Source organism: Vidua chalybeata, chromosome 2, assembly GCF_026979565.1.
Source record: "Vidua chalybeata isolate OUT-0048 chromosome 2, bVidCha1 merged haplotype, whole genome shotgun sequence".
In the NCBI taxonomy this organism is placed as follows: domain Eukaryota; kingdom Metazoa; phylum Chordata; class Aves; order Passeriformes; family Viduidae; genus Vidua; species Vidua chalybeata.
The window spans coordinates 115,744,822-115,760,434 of record NC_071531.1 but is presented as its reverse complement, the minus strand read 5'-3'; the positions used below and the strand labels follow the sequence as shown (position 1 = coordinate 115,760,434).

Here is a 15,613-nt window from a genome sequence, read left to right as displayed (position 1 = left end):
CTTCTTTCTTGAAAACACCTCAGTCACTGAAGGAAGAAAAAAATAGAAGAGAAGAATGGAGTGACGGTCTGACATGTCATTTGTACTCACCTTGGCAAGATCTCTTGTTTTCCAGAGGTCTAACAGCTCCCAGGTGACCACAGCAGCTCCAGAGGGACGGAGTTTGACAGCGCCGTCTGCAGAGATCCCTGGAAAGCAGAGGGGCCGAGTTTTCCCTCGGGGCAGTCCCACTGACAACAATTTCGGCTTTCGGGGTTCCTGCACTTGGCTTCTGGGTGGCAGAAGGGTGTGGAGAGGAGTCCCCGTGGGACGCAGGAGGATCCTCCTGCGCGGAGAGCAGACGGGTGAGCGGCACTCACGGCTCTGCTCGGCCGGGAAGCACAGCCTGCCACGGGAACTGCAAGGAGCTGCTTCCTTTGAGGCACAGAGCCCACGTCTCACTGAGAGCTGCTCACAGGCAAACATCTGAGCTGCACTCAAGCCTCTCCACTCTGCTCCCCAGAAGAGGCCAGTCCCACCCAGAGGCTGCAGCACGCTTCTGAGCAAAGACATTGGGAATTGTTCCTCCCCCCAGCTAGAGGCAGGTGAAATGAAGGAATGCACCCACCACGGAAGGGTTTGGAGGGAGACTCCCCAAGGGACCAGGAGGCTCAGCAGGCTGTCAGCCCACATCAGCTGCAGAGCCCCTGGGACCAGTCCCAGTCCTGCAGAGCCCGCGGCGAGCAGAGTGACCCAGTAATCCAATTAGGCTGGCTGGAGACACAAACCTGAAGGAAAGAAGGAAGGGGAAAGCAGCAGGGAAAAAACTCTGCCCGAAGCAGAGTGTATCCTCCTTACTGCCCCGACCTGCAGCTCGAGCAGGAGCTCAGCTGGGAGCAGTGCCTGGGAGAGCCCAGCCTGGAGCCCCTGCCCAAAGCTGCACGGAGCCCAGGCATGAGCATCCTGCCCAGGAAAGCCTGGAATGGGGACTCCAGCCTGCTCCAGCTGCTGCCCTGGCTTCTGTCACACAGCATTCAGCCACTGCTGGCTACTCCCAGCAGGGCAGTATCCAGAAACCACGTGGCTGCAATGGGACGTGGGGAGGGACTGCATGATCCTCACGAGTCCCTCCCAGCTCCAGATATTCCATGATCCTGTGGTCATTCCTTCTGAACACAGCTGGGTGGCCGAGGCTGCTCCTGGGAGCCCTCCCTCGGGGTTCTGTTCCCTTCTGTCCATCCCACCAGGTGCCCAACTCCAGAGAATATCCATCCCATGGATGCCTCACATCAAACATAAACATGAACAAGTCCAGGAGAAAGCACCCACTCAGCTTTAAAGGTCAGAGCCCCCAGGAAGAGAAGAGAAGTGCAATTTGGGAAAAACCCCACCATGGCAAAAAGGGGATTTCTGGGTAAAACAAGCGTTTAACTAACTGCCAGTGGTTTCCACATGCCTGAGAAATGAGCATGGCCAAAGTGCTAAAAACATGTTTTAGGAAACTTTCTGGCTGGACTCTGGCTTCTGCTGAGACAGGAGGTCATGACAGACTCAAAACCAGAGAAGGAGACTGCAGCCACCAATGGATTTGCTTGTGGGTGTAAAAGCTCAAAAGCACAAAGCCATCACCTCAGCTCCCATGCTGGAAGCCAGGCAGCATCATCTGGGAGTTGGGAAAACAACAAAATTAAAGAAAAAAGCCTTATAAATGCCACTGCTCTGGAAAACTAGAATTCTTAATAGGAAAATAAACATAAGGCTTGTTGCAGCTGATGATAACTATCAGCATGTCAGGGGTTTCATGGTTTCTCCATTAGTATAACAAAAGCATCTTGCTTGAGCTGCAGGAGTTAAAAATGCAGAACATCCTGACTTCCCAGAGATAATTCTGCAAACAAGGAGTGACAAGGATGCACTTCCACCACTGATTTCTTTCATGAATAACTCTATCAGCACTTTCACTCCGCAGGGAGATCCAGGTGTTTTATCAAGATGGATTTACACTCCAAGATCCAGGTTTGAAAGCATGACAGGCTGAGGAGCTGGGCATCAATCTCTTGCCTGGAAAACTCCCTTCTCCTGAGAATGACCCAAAGGGATCCTTTTCTCTCTATCCTGTGCCACAAATGAAGAGGAGGCACCAGTGAAGCCTCTGCTGGGCTACCAACCCCTGTGTGAGCGTGGCCAGCAGCTGCACAGGCCCAGGGAGCCACCAAATGCTCAGCAAACACAACATTTTTGTAGCCTCTCCACGGACGATTAGCAACAGAGCCCGAAATGTCAGAACCTGACTCTTAATTACCGAAGCCGGCACTTAATGACTCCAATTACAATTTCCACTGATTTCTGAAAATTGGATTCTCCACTAGTCACAGTGTTTAAATGAGTTTGTTACCTCATTCGTGGTAATTATACTCTGACAAACTAATTTAAAATACAGTAGAGATTTCTAAAATACTACTTAAAAATGGTGGGGATTTAAGAACAAAACATTTCTTAAGGCTCCCCCTTTCCACATTTTTTTTTATCACATTCCTTTCAGGGCCCAGGAATGCAGAAGGTTAAAAGATGAGAGATACAAAGGGCAGTATTTCAAAATGCCACCAGAAGGATGTTTTACAAGTAGGAAACAGTTTTGTTTCTGTGATAGAAACTCACTGTCTTATCCCCCTGTATCACAGAAATGGACTTCTCCTTTTACCCTGAATCCCCCAGAAGCTGCTCTTCTCAGGCTCACCATCAGCAGAGCCACAGAGGAGCCCAGCAAGAAGGAGAATCACCAGGAAGGGATAAATCCATGTCTGAGGCACGACTAAGAGCTCTGTCCCTCCCCTGCAGGCTGACACCTAGCACCAAACCTGCCCTGGGTGAGCCTGGCTTCTGCAGGATGCAGCTGCACCCACCTGGGGATGCCTCCCCTGTCCTGGGGAATTGTTTTCACGCTCCTGCTCATAATCAGTAAAATGAGAAAGCACAGGAGAGTCCATTTCAAACAGCTAAGCCACAACAGAAAGAACACAGTAAAATGTGACATTTTAGGGCTTGTATGATACAGAGAGCAGCGATTTCTCCAGAGCCTGCCTTTTCCATGCATTTTTCTCCTGGAAAAAAAGGAAGGAAAAGCCACCAGCATCCCCCAGTCCCTTTGCCAACCTCCAGAGTCAGAGATCCAAAGCTCAGAGCCCGGAGTTGCAGCAGCCTGGCAGGAGCCACGGGAGCTGTCAGGTGCCCACAGGAGCCGTGGCAAAGGCGAGGTGGCAGTGCCAGACAGCACCACCACAGGAGTGAGCCCCAGCACCTGGGCAAAGTCATCCTGATCCCTGCAGGAGCCAGCAAGGACATGGCAAAAGCCACCTGAGGGGAAGGTGCAAACGGGGCTTCAGGTTCTGAGGGATCACAGCTGCCCCAAAGGAGTGCTGACAGCTCTAGAGGGATGCTGGGGTGCCACCCTCCAGCCCCTCACAGGGACACAAAGCCCCCAGCAGCCCAGCAGAGCTGGGCAGGAGCACAGAGCAAACCTGCTGCACGTGTTCGCTGGGCACAGAGTTAATTCAGGAGGCACAGGGACAGAGTAAGTCCCTGGCACAGCTGCTCCTTGCAGAGATACCTTTTCATTCTGCTCGTTTCTGCTTTATTCTCGTTCTTGTCTTTCACACACACCCATTACACAGCAGTGGTTGCAGGATTTTATGTTCACATATGGTTTAAAGAGGTGGCTGTTTAATGTTCCCTATATGTAAATAACTACATGCTGCTCCAGTCCCTGCAGAGCAAGTGAAGGAATGATTAGATTATAAATCTCCAGCACAGAAACATGTCAGGTTGGTTTTTATCTACAAACACATTAGAGCTTACACTGGGTTACATTTGCTATCTTCCCTTTTACCCACAAATTCCCATTGCTTTTAATGAGCATATAAAGCAACCAGCAACTTTTTTTTTTCACCCATTTTTTGGGAAATAAAAAATCCCAAAAAGCAGGAGCCCGGGGAGCAGCCAGGGTCCTGTAGCCATCCCTCTGCCTGAGGCAGGGTTTCAGCACCACAGTGCAAAGCTGAGTCCGGAGTGTCGGCTCCAGGGGTTGTGCTGTGGGTGCCTGGGAACCCCATGGCAGAGTGGGGGGCAGCAGCCCCGTCCCCTGTGCTGGCACTGCTGGGACACCTCCAGGGCTGTGGCCAGTTCTGGGCTTCTCACTCCAGGAGACACCTGGAGGGGCTGGAGCGTGTCCAGGGCAGGGAACGGAGCTGGGAAGGGAATGGAGCCCCAGGAGGGGCTGGGGGAGCTGGGAAGGGGCTCAGCCTGGAGAAAAGGAGGTTTGAGGGGACCTTGTGGCTCTGCACAGCTCCTGACAGGAGGGGACAGCCGGGGGGGAACAGGGACAGGAGGAGAGGGAACGGCCTCAGGCTGGGCCAGGGCAGGCTCAGGGTGGACAGCAGCAGGAATTTCTCCATGGGAAGGGTGCTCAGGGATTGGCTGGGGCTGCCCAGGGATGCTTGGAATGCCCATCCCTGCAGGTGGCACCCAGTGCTTTGGGCCGGTGACAAGGTGGGCGTGGGGCACAGCTCGGACTCCGTGGCCTCAGAGGGCTTTTCCAGCCTCAGTGATTCTGTGATTCCACCTGGGGAAAGGCCCCACGGGATAGCGTGGCAACTCCTGCCCCCCTCCATGCTGGTGCCCCTCAGGAGCAGGAGTCAGTGCACAGGCAGCCAGCTTCACCTCAAACCAACACCAGCCACGGGGCACTCGTGGAATCACAGAATGCAACCGCAGAATGCATCTGAGACCTTTGAGCCCAGGCAGCTCCAGCCCCTGCCTGGGCAGGGACAGCTCCCAGCAGCCCAGGTGGCTCAGCAGTGCAGCACAGCGTGGCAGGAGCCAGGAGGGCAAACACCTGCACTTCAAATGGCTCTGCTTCTCCTGTAGTTGTGGCATAACCCCAGCGCTGCTGCTGGAAACCAAAACACGTTTTTCAGTGCAATTTATCATTTATTTCACATGGCTGACAGTATTCATTTCAAATCAAAGCTCCCAGGCCAAGCACATTAAAACCATTTCTGTTTTTCAGAAGTGAATGCCACGAGGGCCAGGAGCAACATTAACATACCCACTCACATTTCCAGCCTGCCCGGTATCAGAAACCAGCACGGACAGAATCATCTTTTGAACTTTCCATGGTGGAGAAACACTTTAAATAAAGAGGAGATACACAAATCCTTTCTCAGCTGGTCTCCCTTCCTTCAGAGCCACCACAGACCATAGGAAACACCCCTGATACTCCCAGGCTGTGCAAAGCAAGGAAAGCAAGGCAGAAAGCTCTCCCTGGATCTCAGGAAGACAGCCTACAGCCACAGGTAAATAGGAGACCACCATCCCAGGCACCCCCAGGCAGCCCCTGCTGCACCCACAAAGGCACCAAAGTCACTCAAGTGCCACCACAAAGGTGCCAGGGCTCCCCCTGCAAGCACCTGCCTGGGTGGGGGGGTGTAGAAATCCATCCCTGGTGGCAAACAAACGAGCAAAACCAGGGAAAGGCTCAGAAGGCAGAAATGAAGATGCTAATTAATGAAGAAGGCAGGAGGAAAGAAAAAAAGCCCTTGGCCTGTGGAAGCAGGCAGCAGATAGCCTGAAACTGGGTATTAATTCAATTTATACAAATGCAGTCCAAGCTATCAAGTTTGGGCATAGCCTCTCTGTAGTGAGGAGTCATTGCAGTGACTGCAAGAGCTACAGGATCCAAAAACTGCTCCAGACCAACGCTGCAGAACCAGGCTGGAAGGAACCCCAAAGCTGCTCAGGGTTGCCTTTTCCTACCCCACACTGTCCTGCTACAATACCGAGGAATCCTTGCCCAAATCCAGCCCCTGGACCCCATTTCTGCTGACCTAAAGCTATCCTGCAGCAGATGATGGATATTGCCTACCCCAGCAGCCTCTCCTGCCTGGCATTGCTCTGCATATTAATGATCCCTAATGACACCTAAAAGCCTCTGCAAAGTCTCACATATGGATTTTACCACTTAGGCTGAAGCCATAAAGAGCCAACAAGGGCAGAGTGTGTTTAATGACCAAAACCAAGCAAGGAAAGCATTCATTAAGACATCATCTGACTCCTGTGGAAAGGGGCATTAAGATGATTTTTCTCCTGGACCAGTGGTGGGAGGTGAGGAAGATGATGAGTAATATCAGTGTGAAAGGCATCTTTAAAATACGCATTATTTTAGTTGGCAGGGAATAAGTCTGTTCAGTGGAAGCAGGGGAGGGGGGAAAATGGTCAGGGGAGTGAAGGGAGAGAGCTGCCTGCCCATGACATTGTCAGCTTTGGACAGGGATGGAGATTAGTCCTCAGGAATATAAATCACCTTCAGCCAGGGCTCCTGAGTGCTCTGCTTCCCGTGACTGCTGAGGAGGCTCTGTCAGCTGATCCTCACCTCTGAGATCAGGATGATGACTTGGGGGGGTAAGGCTGAAAAGAGGGGTTAATTAAACAAAGAGGCAAATAGGCAAGAGACTTGAGGAATTGATTAGACAATGAAAGTAAATGACTTGGCAAAACAACCCTGGTATCACATCCAACAGATGCAGTGCTGCTCTAGTGATTGATATTCTCACTGGATGTTCCTGCAGCAATGGGGAGTGCTGGGACTTTTATTGGGGTAAATGAAATCACAACCCAGACCCCTCCTTTTCTACTCTGAGCAAGGAGAAAAAGCTGCCAGGGACCTCTTCATCCAGAAATCAAAGCATCACCAAGGACTCAGGAAAACAATCACTTTGCCAAATAAGACTCAGAAGAATATATTCATCAAGCTTCCGTGGCATTTGCCATTTGATTGCTTGGAGGAACAGTGCATCAACATCCACACAGCTGACCAGAACCAGAACTCCAGTGTCCTTCTTCATTTCTGCTCTACAGCTAGACTCTGTATTTTTCACATATTTTCCACACTCCCGTGCAGATCTATTTCTGTTTGTGAAGTCACATGGCCAGGGGAAGGCCCAGAGCCTTGGGAAAAAACACATGTCAAACACAGACCATGCCTATGTTACTCATCCAAAGGTTAATTAACGCTTTTTTGGTAAGGTTTGGGTGAAGAAAAGAGACTTCAGCCTGCTTTCAAGTCTTGAATCGTTGTGTTCATGAGGCCAGGACTACAGCTGGGATAAATTTCCTTCCCACCACCATCAATCCCAGGTCGGAGCGCTGAGACATCCCGGCCGGCGCAGGCTGCCCTGCATTCTTAACCTTCATTAGACATCATTGTTAATCACTGACCCGTTCTCCGGCCGCCCTCGTTGCTAAGCGACCCCTTTTTGCTCCAGATACTTCTTAAAGCTGGTTAAGAAATGGCCAAAAGTCAGCAGAGTGAGGACTGAGACTAATGGGGATGGATCTCGTCTGAAGCGAGGGAGACTCACCCACGCCTCTACCCACGGTGTAAAAACCACTCAGTAATGTCACCCTGGGACCTGTGACAGCCCCTCAGAGCAGCCCTGAGGTTCACACACCTCCCAGGATCCTCATGGGAATGAAATTACCTTTCCTGGCAGGAGGGCAGGGACTTCCAGAGACCAGTGATTAACCAGGCAGAATTCATCAGGTGAGGGTAGAAATTGTCCAGCCCATGTTTCTGCATCCCTGTCACCCCTCAGCCCTCCCTTCTCAGCTCACCCATGGCCTGCCAGCTCCCAGCTGTGCCCAAATTCCTTCTGCTGCTCACCTTCAACAGCCTGGGGCTCTCGTGCCCACCAGGATCCTTTGGATTTGCAGGAAGGGACCTCAGAACTCCAGGACTTTTCTGGCAAACTAAGTAGAGTGCAACATCCACAGTCCTCCCTGGGCCATCTACCCCTGCTTTTCCCTCTCTTTTTCCTTCCTTTGGGAACATTCTCAGCAAGGGCAGCACTTGCTGTGTTGTATAATCTCAGGGCAATCCCCTCCTGCATCACCCTGTCATGCACAGCCACTGTGGTGTGCCGTCATTAGCTACAGAAACACCATTTCTATCCTGTGGAAACCAGAGGCTAAAATGCTGCAGATTCACACAGAAGCAAGACTGAGCAACCACATGAACTGTTAAGGGAGAACTGAAAAAAAATTCAGCATTGGCAAGGAACAGGAAAACACCAAGATTCTGTTTTCTCTGCCTTTTCTTCCTTTAAATACAACCTCGTGGTGTGGGTCCTGGGCACAGCTGGAGTTTCTGGTGTAACCAGTGTCAAATCAGACCTTTGAGAGCAGCTTCCCAAAGCAGCTGAGCACTGCACTAGGAGGCTGTGGCCAGGTGCCAGAGTGGGAACTCCAGTGGCTGAACATGTTCTTGTTTGCATGAACTGTTGTCAGCTCAATTAATTGATGCAAACATGCTTTTTGGGGGGGGTTTGGGTTGGTTTGGTGTTTTTTTTGTCTTTAAACCTTCAAGAAAACTTAATCACAACCTAACATGCCAAAGACTAAGCTGGACAGGGCTTGGAGCAACCTGGGCTAGTGGAAGCTGCTCCTGCCCAAGGCAGCAGGGCAGAACCAGATGATCTTTAAGACCCCTTCCATCCCAAACCAGTGTGTGATGCTCTGATTCCATAAAGCACTGGGGTACACCACCCAGACTGCAAAGGCTTCCAGATTGTGCCTCTCTTTTCCAGTCACGAATCATCTTCTCACCAACGATGAGCCCAGGCTACAGCACAAATGCTTTATGAGTTCCAGGCATGGCTTAAAGCACAATTTTGTGCACAGGGGAAGGAAGATATGGACAGCAGGATGACAGCCAGGGACAACAAACAAACAAAATGCAGAGATGTAAGGATCAAGAGGCTGCTACGAAATTCTTAGCTCAGAAAAGAAATGACTAAGCAGGAAGAAGTCACTCAAAACCAGAGGGCCATGTGAGTAACCTGAGCACTTGTGTCTGGATATTTTTTGATGATAGTGTGTTATAAAGGAATGGAAACCTCAGCCCCGCTCGGCTTTGCTGCTGCTCCCGGGGCCGGGCAGGTTTAGGGTACTCGGTGGGAATAAAACCAAGAGCTGTGCAGCACAAAACTCTGTCACTGCCCTGTCAGTCACTGCAGGCAACACGATCCCATCACCTCCAGCTGACCCGGGGAAGTTCAGCGTTGTTTCACCAAAAAAATCCTGGAGCTGCTGATGGCAATCTGCCCTCCAGACAGGCCTTGCGCAACACCGACCCCGTCCCCAGCCCAGCGGGATTGGGAACCCGGACAAACCCCAGCCCAGGAGGCAGACACAGAACCAGGCTTTGGGGAGGCTGCTGGGATTGCTGTGCTTGCACCAGTGCTGCAGAGGAAGGGCTGGAGACAGCCCAGGGCAGGAAACTCTGCCAAGCCAAACCGCTGGGAGCGGGAGCGCTCGCCGCTCGCTCCCGAGCAAAGCTTCCAGGAAAAGAAAACAAACCTCTTTTGGGTTGAGGAGTGCCTGAGTACAAAAGCCAAGCCTCAGAAGGATGAGTGGGGAGAGCAGGACAGTGCAATGTGACAGCACCCAGACAAACACCAGGGGATGGACGGCAGAAAGTCCTTTTGTCTCAGGGATGCCTGCGGGACAGAAGGGGCAGCGCTGGCACAGCCACTCCTCTGCTGAATCCCTTCTGCTGAACAGGCCTCCCGTTCCCAAAGAGCCATTAATCCACCACCCTTCAGCTCTAAAATTCACACAAATGCTTTTATTCATAATTAATTAAGGTCTGCAAATGTGGAAATTAAATTACCATTTACAGTGCAGAAGGAGATAGCACAGGAAAAGCTGGATGGCAGCGACAGCTCTGCACAGATCAGGGGGACATGGGGGATGGGGGCTCTCTGGCAGGCACGCTGAGGAACCACACAGTGAAACCTGTGTTAGCTCAAAATACAGATTCCAGCATCTTTAAAAGGCTGCTCAGGCCCAGTTGCAAGAGACCTTTATGTCTTAGGTTCCAAATTAACCCCAAAACTCAGGTGCCCCTCAGCTCAGCTGTCAATAATGGACTTGGCATTAGGAGCACATTTTCAGGACAGTGAAAACCCCAGCGTTCCTTTTGTCACTGGGCTCCTCTGCTGGCAAACAAGCTGTCGGCAGAACAAAGGAGCCGCTCCGTGTATGCAACCTCACCTTTCCACTCGGATCAGGCTGCCAGGGAAGAGAGAACACACAGGAAAACAGATGGGCCCACACTGAACAGGAGGCAGAACTCACTCGAGGGGCCGGGGAGGGAACGGGATGAGCAAACTGCAGCTCAACACCACCCCTGAGCTCAGCCGTGCCACCACGGCAGGGGCCTGCTGTCACCACCCACAGCCACCAAGGTTTGCTCCCTAATTCACAAGACAAAGACTGTGGAAAGGAATTTTGCTTCTCCTTTCAGTGGAATTGGTGGTGGGAGTGATTCCGTGGTAGTTTCAAAGGCAACTCCTCCCCATCCCTGATAGCCCAGGGATGCACTCAGTAGCAGAATCCAACACAAGAGCTGGGATCTTTTCCCCTCATAGCCAGCTCCTGGTTTGCCCAGTTGCCAAGGGATTTTTAGGGTGAGGAGATGGTGAGAAGATGGTCTGTACACAGTTACTCAAAGGGACCAGGAAACAGACGTGTCCCACACGTCCCCATGCGCAGCAGGGCGGGCAGATTGCAGGAAGGGTAATGGCCATGTTGAAATTCAGCAAAGAAAGAAAGGCTCACGTACGTGACCTTTCTGGTTCTGAGCAGCCAAAGATAATGATGCACCAAGTACAGGGAAGTTGCAGGGTAAGATTGCCCCCAAAAATCCTTATAGAGAAGTCAGTGAGGGCTGAGTGGGTGCCTGTGCCAAGTTTTCCTCACAGAAGAAACGGGGAGGCTCCTCGTAGCACCCCACAGGAGCCTCTCGGGATCAGTCCTCGCTTGGCAAGGCAAACCCACCATGCCAAGGAACAGCACAGGCATGTTTGGCGCTGGAAAAGCAGGCTCTGGAGAGATTGAGAATGTGGATAGCAGGAACAAGAAGAACTGCTCCGTCTGGTCCCTCCTCCTCCTCGCGCGCCCGTGGCCACGAACCCGCTGTCTGTGCGACTCCAGCCACCTGGTGAGTCCCTGCTGCCGCTGACACACCAGGGATCGGGATTCCGTCCGGGATCCACGTCTCCCAGGCCTGTGTGATTCATGCCTTCAGCATGAATGGGTTCCTGAGGGGTGGCTGCCCCACGAGCACAGTCAGAGGCGAGCACTTCAGAGTGTCTGCACTCACACCGCTCAGAGACACAACAGAGCGCCCCAAGAAATGCAGCTCCCGTGGAACAGGCAGGGAAAACCCAGGGCTTGTTCCCTGCAGTATATCCAGCAGACAGAATGCTCACACAGCTCCATCCTCCCTCCCAGCTCAGGCTATTCCAGCCCCACAGAGGCCAAGGCTTTACAAGTCAACCCAAGTCCTGCATTTCCACACCACGAGTGCAAGAGTTCAGCAGATGCCCCAAGTGCAGTTGGTATTTCAGTGCCATACCCAGGGGAGACCATCTCTGTGTCTCTGCACCTCCAGCAAGCTCACTGATCACAGTGGAGCTGAACAAAACTCTCGCATTTCAGTCAGAATCAACGACAATTTTAAAGATCCAGCTCAAATTGAGCCCAGGGGAGGGCAAGAAAGCTGGTAGAGGGTCCAGAGGGTTAAGTCTGAGGAGGAGAGGCTGAGGGAGCTGGAAAGGGGATTAGCCTGGAGAAAAGGAGGTTTGAGGGGACCTTGTGGCTCTGCACAGCTCCTGACAGGAAGGGACAGCTGGGTGGGAACAGGGACAGGACAAGAGGGAATGACTTCAGGGCAGGCTCAGGCTGGACATCAGAATTTCCCCATGGAAAGGGTGCTCAGTCCTTGGATCCACCCAGGGAGGTTTGGAGTGCCCATCCCTGGAGGTGTCCAAGGAATTCCTGGAGGTGGCACTCAGCGCTCAGGGCTGGTGACAAGGTGGGGATTGGATGATGGTGGAGGTCCCTCCCAACATGCATGATTCCATGATTGAGTGATGCCAGCAGCAAGGCAGTCCAAAGGAACGAGAGGTGGGTGAGAAGTGAGCTGAGGTGCACCTCACGACTCTCACTGCACAGAACCATCCCCCCACACTGAGGGCAGCCAAAGGCCCCTCCAAAGTCAGCTCTGCAATGATTTGCAGGAAAACCTCTTCCTGAACACCTCAAGAGTTACAGCCACGTCCCAGGCACCCAGGAGAACAACATTTCCACAGAGGAGATGCTTCCACGCTCTTTTGCAAAGCACTGTTTTGTCAAGCCTGGCTTAGATCAGACCCCACTCCTGCAGAACACCTGCTCACCTCCCGTTCCCATGCCACAAACCTAATGGGGCTGCAGCCTCCCAACGCTGCCACACCACCCCTGGCACCCCGCACGCCTTTGGGAAGTGTGAGCAGGGAGCACCATGCCCAACTCCTGGATTCTGTGTGCACATTTGCTGTCCCACTTAATACCAGATAGTCCCAAGCACGTGGGCTCAGAGCCCCCCGAGCTCCCTGCAGGGGCTGAAGGCTGCCATCCTCATTCCTGCCCCCAGCACTGGGTCAGGCTCTCCACAAGGAAAAGCCACCGGTGTTCTGCCAGCCCAAATCCCAGACACTCCCCAGCAGCACCAATGCAAAGCCTGGAGCACGGCGGGCAGGAAAACAGCAATTTCCTCATCAGAACAGCCTCCATTCACAGCGGGGCCCAAACCAGCAGAAACACCTCCTGCAAACCCCCCCCACCGAAGTGAGAGCGCCTCACACATCATAAATACCACTCCTGAGCTGGGCATCAAGGGCTTTGCTTCCTAATGAGCCTTTTCAAACCAGAGCACACAATGACCACAAAACAATTACAAAGAATAATATTGGGAAATGCCCATTAGGAAGAGTACATGAAAAAAGCTTCAAAAGAGGAAAAAAAAAACTTTGACAAGGACACTCCTCTTTTTTACCCAGCTACAGACAGTACTAATTTAAAGGAAAACATTTGGCTGAAAAACATAGAATCATAGAACAGAATTTGCTTTAATTATGTAACTGACTTCCCACACAAACAAATCCAAACTATGGAAAACACTTTTAAAATGGCACGAGTTGAGCCAAAGAGGAGAATATGCCACAGTAATTAATGTTTCTTTGCAATCTCTACAAGGTAGTCACCATTTGGTTTTGCCCAGGGGAAATAAACACTGCTGCAAAGTGAAATAAAACACTGCTCCAGAGTAAAATCTGTCTCTGCCTCGTCCTGATTTCTCCCTGGAAAAATCCACACGTGCACACGAGCTGAGAGAAGGGACTGACTATCTTCAAGTACACAAACTTCTTATTTCAGCTCCATTTCTACCCAGCTGAAGCATCCCGAGCTGCCTGTGGTTATCAGCATAAACATCAAAGGTGCCCCAGTCACAGCCATGCCAGGCTGAATTGCTAACCCAGCGATGATCACCAGGATCCCAGGGAATTGCACACACAGGAAAAAAGGAAAATGAGATAGATATACAGATAGTTAAGAAGAAAGAGCACCAGGCAATTAAAAAGAAAAGAAGAATATAAAATTCCTTCACATCAGAGGCAAAATCATCATCCAGGCTATTGCACTCCATTAATTTTTTAGCAGTGCTACCCATTCAAGGCAAATATCAGACGGAGAATTTATACTTCAAGTCTTTTGAAGCAAATCTTCTTCCAGAAAAAGGAGAAGCGACCTGACAGCAATCTCCATTGGCAGTGAGGAAAAAAGGGATTCCCTCTCACACGCAGCAAAGTCAGCAGCAAAACTGCCCCATTACTGCAGGCTGGTTTCAGCAGTACACCTGATTTGAAAGGGGCTCACAAGCCAAGGCTTAAAACAAGCCACTAAAGTCAAATACTTTTGCAGTGAAGGGCTCAGAGGCAGTGGGGTTTTTGGGAGCTTTGACATATTTATTTATGTTTTTCCTCCCCAGTTTGTGACACTGTCATAGCAAAAGCTCGATCTAAAGCCCAAAGGGGAAAACACCAGTTTATTATATTTTTATATACTGCTGAAATGGCAGGAGGAGAGTTTTGGACCCTCCCTCAGGCAGCAACCCCAGAGCCAGGCTGCTTTCCCAGGGAAGAAGCCAAAAGCTTCTCCTGTCAGTGGGATGCTCACACAAGCCCTCCTTGCTCTAATTAGAGGTTAGTCCTGATCTCCCTGCCTGTGGAGGAGGAATTTAACAGTGAGGACAACAGCTTTCTCTGTAGCCCAGCAAAGGTTTGACTTGAAATTCCCCCAGCTTCCAAACCACTTCCAGTGGGACTTCCCACAGCCAAGAAAGGGAGAGCAACAGCAATTCTGCAGAGTCACAAAAGGCACAAAGCAGAGCAACAAGCTCCCACCAAAGACTTGTTCTGCTATTTCAGCAGGAAAGAAAAAGAGAAAAAAAAAAAAAAAGCAGTCTTCTGCTTAAAATATATTTTGGATGTTACATAAGGAATGTTTAAAAAACTAAAACCCTTTTAATTGTTTGTTAAAAGGAAACATCCTGAAGGAAGGCCCAGGAAGAAATAAAAATAAACTCCTGCCACAGTTGCACAGCACTGACTCAAGACCCCTCTGCTGAATGCACACAAGGAGTCTCGAGGCACTTCCGAGTGTTCAACTCCTCTGCTCTTAACACTGGATCAAATAAATAAATCAAATTGAATACTGTATGCACGAGTAACTCCTGACTTGAAATATTTATGCAGGACTGTTCTCATGGCCCCTGATGTGGGGTCATCCACAGTGCCAAGCCAGGCAGATCCAGCGGTGAGGATGAGCATCAGGAATGTTCTTTGCCACCTGGGATCACTTGGAGCTGCTGCTGCCTCTCAGCTAGCAGGGGGAAAAGGAGGATCCATCCCCACAGTCACAGGATGAGCACAGCCAAACAGCCAGCCAGGAGGGATGGGGGTCCTGGGGGGCATCGGGAACAGCATTCCCAGGAGGCCAGGGAGGGATCCTGCCTCTGCTCAGCCCAGGATGGGCCACGTCCCCAGGCAGTGCCCAGAGAGGTGTGGAGTGTCCCTCCCTGGGGATATCCCACACCCCTCTGGACACGCTCCTGTGCCCTGAGCTCTGGGATGGCGCTGCTGGAGCAGGGAGGTGGCACCAGTGACCCACGGTGGTCCCTTCCAGCCTGACCCAATCCTGGATTCTGTGATTTTGGGAAGGGGTCGGTCTGACTGCAGGTTTGCAAGAGAAGTCTGCTCCCAAATGTTATCCTGCACTGAAGCATCCACACAAGTTGGATCAGCACAATTAAAACGAGCCAGAACAATCCTATTACAGCTAGGCTGGCCAGTTTCTAACAGAGACAAGCTTAAGTACATACTTAATTAGCTGTTTTAAGGAAGCTCAGCAGTCTCTTTCTAGGACCAGCTCTCCAGAACTCAAGGGATCACCAGCAGCAATTTTGAAAGACGAGGACAAAAATCCAAACCCATTTCCCTCTGTAGCAGAAGCCCCATGGAGACCACGGGCACAGGGACACCCTGCTCCCCTCGCCAGCCCTGGGGCTGTGCAAACCCACATCACAGGGCTGCCCTGAGGCCCCTGTGCCCTGGCTGGGGCTGAGTGCCACACCTGGAGCAGCAGCCACGCTCCAGGGACCAGGAGAAGTCCCAGTGCATGCAGCTGACTCTTTATT

The 15,613-nt window shown here is 51.4% G+C and overlaps 1 protein-coding gene across 8 annotated transcripts in view; it reads right to left on the bottom strand.

Moving 5' to 3' along the window:
- Positions 1–15,613, bottom strand: part of TIAM1 (TIAM Rac1 associated GEF 1) — a 156,513-nt gene that overhangs the window by 126,808 nt on the left and 14,092 nt on the right. For 4 of the 8 annotated variants that reach the window (XM_053934439.1, XM_053934440.1, XM_053934442.1 and 1 more), the window contains exon 2: positions 91–188. The exons of 3 other annotated variants lie outside the window; for them this stretch is intronic. The gene's annotated coding sequence lies outside the window, so the exon portion shown is untranslated. Of the gene's footprint in view, positions 1–90; positions 189–607; positions 768–15,613 lie in introns of all 8 variants that reach the window. One more of the 8 variants, XM_053934441.1, reaches the window with a different exon arrangement.